The sequence below is a fragment of the Ursus americanus genome, chromosome 32 (assembly GCF_024610735.1).
Source record: "Ursus americanus isolate L20-20 chromosome 32, mUrsAme1.1.p, whole genome shotgun sequence".
NCBI lineage: Eukaryota > Metazoa > Chordata > Mammalia > Carnivora > Ursidae > Ursus > Ursus americanus.
Genome location: NC_142158.1, coordinates 15190971 through 15197960, shown reverse-complemented (window position 1 = coordinate 15197960; position 6990 = coordinate 15190971).

Genomic DNA, 6990 nt, shown 5'->3' with positions numbered 1-6990 from the left:
TCTGTCAGATTATATTCATTCGTTAAAGATGTGCCCCCAGAAGAGAAATGTGTAGCCCACTTCTAGAAGGTACCATAAATAGCCTTCCCGTTCTCCTGTGACTGTTGCTCCCTGCAGTACCTTTCTATTCTACAAATTCCTTTCCTCTGTGCTCTGTCTTCAAAAACAAGCCAACGAAATCTGAGCAGAAATCTCTTGATTTAACAAATATATCTTGGCCATAACCCAGCTGCCTCTCTGTAAATTGTATTCCCTAAGCAGCAGTATTATGAACAAATACTGCATATGAAAATACATTAAGGGATAATGACTTTGCAGAAGATTTAATACAGTGTTTCTATGAAGAGAAGGAATCCAGTGCAGTTATGATATATTGATCAAAAAAATCAATTCTATTGCATAAATAAAACACATTTTATTAAAGCCCAATTGAATTGTTGAAAATAACACAAGAACTGGAAGAATTTATTTTAAAGCTTTTTATCTTCCTTTCCATTCCCATGTATTGAATATGTAATAGATGCCGGACACTGTTATAAATGCTAGGGATACAGCAGTGAATGAGACAAACGTGTTTATGCTCAAGATGCTTATAGTGGAAGGTACGATAAGTATAATTAGGGAAATCTCCAACCGCTAATTCCTATAATGAAAACAAGCAGGAGAGCATGATAAAGGTAGAGGTGTTATTTTAGATTGGGGGGGGGAGGATCAGAGAAGGCCTATCTGAGTAAGTGACATTTAATCTGAGACCTGAAGGATCCAGCCATGGAAATACCTAGAGAAAGAGTGTACCAGGTAACAGGAGCGGCTAGAGGAAAAGGCCCAAGGAAGGAGCAAACAGCCATTCTGCTAGGCCTTGGTAGTATTTCTCAACATTTCGAATCACCTGGGGAGATTTAAAAATTACGAATGGCCAGACCAAATGACTCAGAATCTCTAGAGGTCAGTCGCAAGCACAGTACTTTTTAAAAGCTCCCAAATGATTCTAATGTGCACCCATGGTTAACCATTGCTCTACAGCAGTGGTCCTCATTGAGTGGTCTCTGGACCAGCAGCATTAGGATCACCTGGGAACTTGTTGGATATGCAAGTTCACAGGACCTACCCCAGACCTATTGAATCCAAAACTTTGAGATAATCTCAGGAAAAAAAAAAAAAAAGAGAGAGAGAGAGAGAGAAAAGAAAAAAGTTATATTGGATTAGGGTAATAGTCAATGGAGTAGTGACAAGTGGAAAGATTTAGGATATGTTCTGGAAAGAGAATTAGCTGATAGACTAGATGTGAAAACAAATGAGGAAAAGAAATCAAAACTGACTCCCAGGTTTGTAGCCTGAGCTTCTAGGTGAATGGCTGTGCCCTATCTTGAAATGGGGAAGACAATACAACCATCTCCCTAGAATGCTTTATGAACTTCTTTCTTTACAAACGATCCTTAGCTGTCCAAGGGAAGGATGTGGTGACTGTGGTGAAGTCCCACAACCAAGAACAAAAGTCTTTTAACTCTCGAAAGTCCAAGGGCCTTCCCACTAAACCGTGCTGCCATAGGTCTCATCATTTGCTATATTAGAACAGATCATGTTTCCAAGGATAAATTCTGTAGGGATTTTCAAGGATAAGGTCTTGAAGTTATTCTTGAGCTATGGTTATTTGTGGGGTCTACTTACCGTTCTCATCCCTGTATGAGAGGATGAGAGGATGAAAGGAACCCCCTCCTTTCTGATCTCGAGCATACTTATCCTTCAATCTCTGTCCAATTTCCTCCTCAGTAAAACCTCCCAGTTTCCTATTCACTTGCCTGTCTAGCTTCTCTAAGCCGGTGGTTCTCAGCCTTACCTGTACAGGAGAAGCTTTAAACGCAGATTCTCAGGTTTCATGCCAAGCATATGAAAGGTGGGCAGGGGGATATAGAGGGCCTGTAACTGTTTGTTTGTTTTTTAAATTTTTTATTACATTATGTTAGTCACCATACAGTACATCCTTAGTTTTTGATGTAGTGTTCCATGATTCATTGTTTGCGTATAACACCCAGTGCTCCATGCAATATGTGCCCTCCTTGATACCCATCACCGGCCTATCCCAATACCCTCTAGGTTTTGATGAACAGTCAGCATTGAGAAGCACTAGTGCAAACCATATTTAGAAATTAATTAGGTACCTATCTTATGATATTCCTTAGATTGTTTTATGTTGTTATTTAGTATTTCATGCATACATATATATTATTTAATATTTCACACACGCGCGCACACACACACACACACACACATATATACATATTCTGATTCTCAGAGGAAAACACTTACTCCTCCCCTACTCTTTCCTTCTGTAAGGGAGGAAACTCAATTGGTAAGAATATGTCTAGTCTCTCTGTGCTCTTTTATTCCCTGTGTCCTTGGTCTGGAGAGGAGTGACTTATCTAATTAGTGCATTTAGGAAAAGAAAAATTGCTGAGCTTGTCTCCTCCCACATTCCTCTTGGGTGTGAGCTGCCTTAAGCCTCCTGTCTGTGTAGGCTTTCGGCGTAGGGAGGGCCCCCCTAGTTCAGCATTCCCTCAATTTAGGGTTTAATTAGCAGGCCTGACTGGCTCTCACATTATTATATGTTCTCTGACCTAGTCTTTATTATTAATAAAGGTGACATTTGGCCTCCGTTTGTCTTACTGTTTTGTTTAGTTTCTCATTTGGGCGACATTATTCATGGTTCCCTTTTAGCAATCCCAGACTGCTTTTAAGATAATTAAGGGAAAGAGCCATGCATTCAGCATTTATGTAGTACCACATAGTAAGTGCTAGTCGGAAATTGAGGGGTCCAAATATTTGATCTCTAAAGCCTGGAAATAGGCCTGAATTTTAGTCATTTAATAACTAAGTATTGTGGGAAGAATTATGCTAAATGTCGGGTGGATACAAAGAAACTAAGATAAGATTCCTGCCCTCAAGGAAAACCCGTCCTAAGGTGAGTGTTTAGCAAGTACGACTTTGTACCAGGCACTGCGCTAGCCAGTAGTGATACAAAATAGATCAAATATGTTCCCTTACATAAAAGAACTCAGACTGGCTCAGCCTTTTTCAACACTGACCCTTCTGAGCTTCATGAAATCAACTGAATAAGTCATGATCAGTACCTTAAAAAATAGACTAAAATAGAACGGAAGATATCACTGTGTATTACAAGTGCTAAGGGCAAGCGCTACTCATGAAACTTGCTTTAGTTATCTGTGTATATGGGTGTGTGTGTGAATTGAATCACAGTGCAAAATATATTCTTACTGTAGGTTACAGTTTTTACAAAGTTGGAGACCTAGTATCTAGCAGAGGAAGCCAGACATGTATATAAGTGACTATACTGAATATTATTGTACCTGTAACAGGAATTTTACAGACGAGATCAAGGCTTAGGGAATCTAAAAATTGGGAGGAGGTAATGGGTAGAGCTGACATTCAAACCCAGGTCAGTCTGATTTACAAGAAAATTTTGTTTCCATTGGACCACAAGACTGAGGGTAACATTGGGCAAGTTCTTAGGAAACAGGGAAGATATGGGAAAAGACATGAGCAAAGTCTTGAAGTCGTTAAAATGCATTTTGTAAGTATAGACAGGGGATGTCTGGATCCTTAAGATTCCATGGAAAATACACAATTCCTTTCAGTTCTAATGAACTTGGTGTGGAGATATAAAAAATGGTTGTTGAGAACTCCTGTTCTGTAATTAGAGTCTGGATATGAAACCTCACGTGGTTGAATTAGTTCATCTCTCTAAAAGTTTAAACCACTACCACATTTGTAAACATTATGAAATAGGCATAATAACAGTCCCTTCTTTGGAGGGTTGTTTTGAGAATTTAATGGGATGCTATGAAAAGCTTACTTAGCATAGTGCCCTGCACTTAGGAGGTCTTCAATAAATAAATATTAGCTGTTAATTTTAATAACCTAATGTATTCTAACATAATGGAAGGAACTGGATTACAGAATTGGTTTCATTCAATTTTTTTTTTACTTAATTTGGGAAACAGTCTGTTAGAGTTTCACCAGAGAAGCAGAACCACCATGTGCGGTATGGAATAAGGGAATTACTATAAGAATTAAGGGCAGTTGAGTTAGTAGTGGACTGTCTATGCAGGCAGTTGCCTCCGTGTCTAGTGTTGATCCTACAGTCCCTATACTGGCAGTTGAAAAGGAAAGTTGGATGTGAAAGAGGGCAAAGGGCAAACTAGGACCAATGAGCACATGTGACGGAGAAAGACTAACTAGAACTCACATCTGCCCCTCCTTCCTCCATCCTCGATGCCACAACAGATGGTAAGAGAAGCTGGCGCCCCTCATTATGGAGCTGTCATGCTCTCGGTCCAGGAGTTGGAGAGGAGAGAAGAGGAGATTTGCCAGGAGCTGGAGTGTCTTAGTGTCCAGGGCCTGCCATCAGAAATGTATTCTCTCACAGTTCTGGAGGCTGGAAGTCTGAAACCAAGGTGCTGGCAAGACCACACTCCCTCTGAAGGCTCTAGGGGAGAATCCTCCCTCCCTCCTGGGGTTGGCTGGCCAGCCTGGGCCTTCCCCAGCTTGTAGCTGCGTCACTGCAATCTCTGCTTGCCTTTCAACCAGGCTCTCTTCCCTCTGTGTCTGTCTCTCCTGTGTCTTCAGGAGGCTTTCTTATAAGGACACTAGTCATTGGACAGAAGGCCTGATCTAGAAGGGCCTCATCTTAATAGAACTGATTACATTTGCAAAGACCCTGTTTCCAAATAAAGTCACATTCTGAGATTCCAGGTGGACTTGAATTTGAGGAGGGGGAGGGGACAACACCATTCAGCTCTGTGGTCCAGGAACTGAACTGCTTTCGGATGTTTCTCCATGACAATAGGTGGGTTAGTGGCAGGTCAGAGACAGTGTGCCTGGCACCTCCTGCCAGTCATTAAAACATTTTAAAAAAACTGGCAGCTCCTTCATTTCTACCTCCCAAATAGCATCCAAAATATCTCTGTTGGCCAACACCACAACCATACCAGGAAGGAAATCCCAGAACCATACCAGGAAGGAAATCCCAGCTTAGCTAAATTGACACAGTACAGAGCCTCAACTCAGTAAGAGTCATTGAGGCCTTTTATTATTTTTTTTTTGGAAAAGAGAAATAACTTAACGGAAATGTTTTAAATAAATTGATCTGGGGCACCTGGGTGGCTCAGTAGGTTAAGTGTCTGCCTTTGGCTCAGGTCATGATCCCAGGGTCCTGGGATGGAGTCCCACATCGGGCTCCCTGCTCAGCGGGGAGCCTGCTGCTCTCCCTGCTTGTGTGCAATCTCTCTCTCTCTCTCTCTGACAAATAAATAAATAAATAAAATCTTAAAAAAAAATCGATCTGGCGGCACTTAGGTGGTTCAGTCAGTTAAGCATCTGACTCTCAGTTTCAGCTCAGGTCATGATCTCTAGTCAGCTCAGTAGGGAGTCTGCTTGAAGATTCTCTCCCTCTGCCCCTCCCCCCACCCCGTCTCTCTCAAATAAATAAATAGATCTTTAAAAAAACAAACATTGATCTGACAGCACAATGGAGGAGAGATTGGGGGTGAAAGGGATTGAAGATGTTAAGAAATCATTGGCCTAATCCAGGAGTCTCTAAACTCTTTATGATTGTGCTTTTGGTAATGGTAGACGAGAAAAATAGGGCCAACCCTCTGGCAGAATACAACTTAAAAATCTGAATTGAGAAAAACTCTAAGTGTCAAAAACACCAATAAGATAATGAAGAATAATTGGTCCAAGATTGGAGAAGAGACAGAATGGAAATCCAGAATCAAGCGCTACCATTGAGGGGCTCCTTTACCCAGAGGTCCATCCAGAAGTCCTGAAGAGAGTGCTGAGTATCTCTTGCCACCGCTCTGGGGACAAGGGCAAAGCTGGAGTCCAGGGCTAGGAGCTGCTGAAAGACCATCAGGCCCATGGGACTAAGACACCAGAGAGTCACACCACAGGAGTAAGGGGGAACCAAAAATAAACAGGCAGCGTGGGTCAGCTTTGCCTGATCTGGCTGACCCAGAAAAGTTCAAATCCTGAAATGGGATTAAGGAAATCCCCAAGGCCTGGCAGGAACGAATTAAGAAACTCAACATTCTTCGACTCAAATTATTTTTACAAATAACTTTTCAGACACAACTTTAAGCACATACTCAAGTTTTTTCCCCCTTTTATTGCTTGCCATTCTTAGTTAAAAAAACAAAAATTAGCACCCCTTTAATACATGTGTGTTTGCTTCCAAAGATGAAAGAGGTGAAACAAAATATTTAAGTTTTAAAAATGTTATGTCTACTGGTAAGAAGACATTTTAATATCACTGTTTAATTTTCTAGGACCGCCGTAACACTGTACCACCAACTGGGTAGCTTAAAATGACAGAACTATATTCTCTCACAGTTCTGGAGGTCAGAAGTGCCAAATCAACGTGTTGGCTGGACTATGCCCCCTTCAGAAGCCTCTAGAGGAAAATCCTTCCTTGCCTCTTCCAGCCGTGGGCATGCATTAGCTTGAGGCAGCATAAATCTAATCTCCGCCAGCTCTTTACAGGGCTGTTTTCCCTCTGTGCCTCTGCCTTGTCTTGTAAGGACTTGTCATTAATTTAACTGAAGTTTATCTTCAACAACCCTATTTCCAAATAAAATCGTTGTGAGGTACTGGAGGTGACGATTTCAAATTATCTCTTTGTGGGACACAATTCAACCCATTAACAATCACCAAATAGTCTTCAGTGCAATAAAAAATCTTTTGAAAATGGTTAATGCTTTGAGATACAGCAGCTCAATGTATCAATAGATACAGCAGATCTAAGTTCATCTTATAATTAATTTTAATGTTTGTCAAAATTGTAAAAGATGCCTCAAAAAGACCCAGATTTCCAAGTGAAAGCAGAGCATCTCTGCCTGACTTTCTGAATTTTGATACACATTTGTCAATCCCATCCACTTAGTATACAAAGATTTTTGTAAATATTCAGTTTGC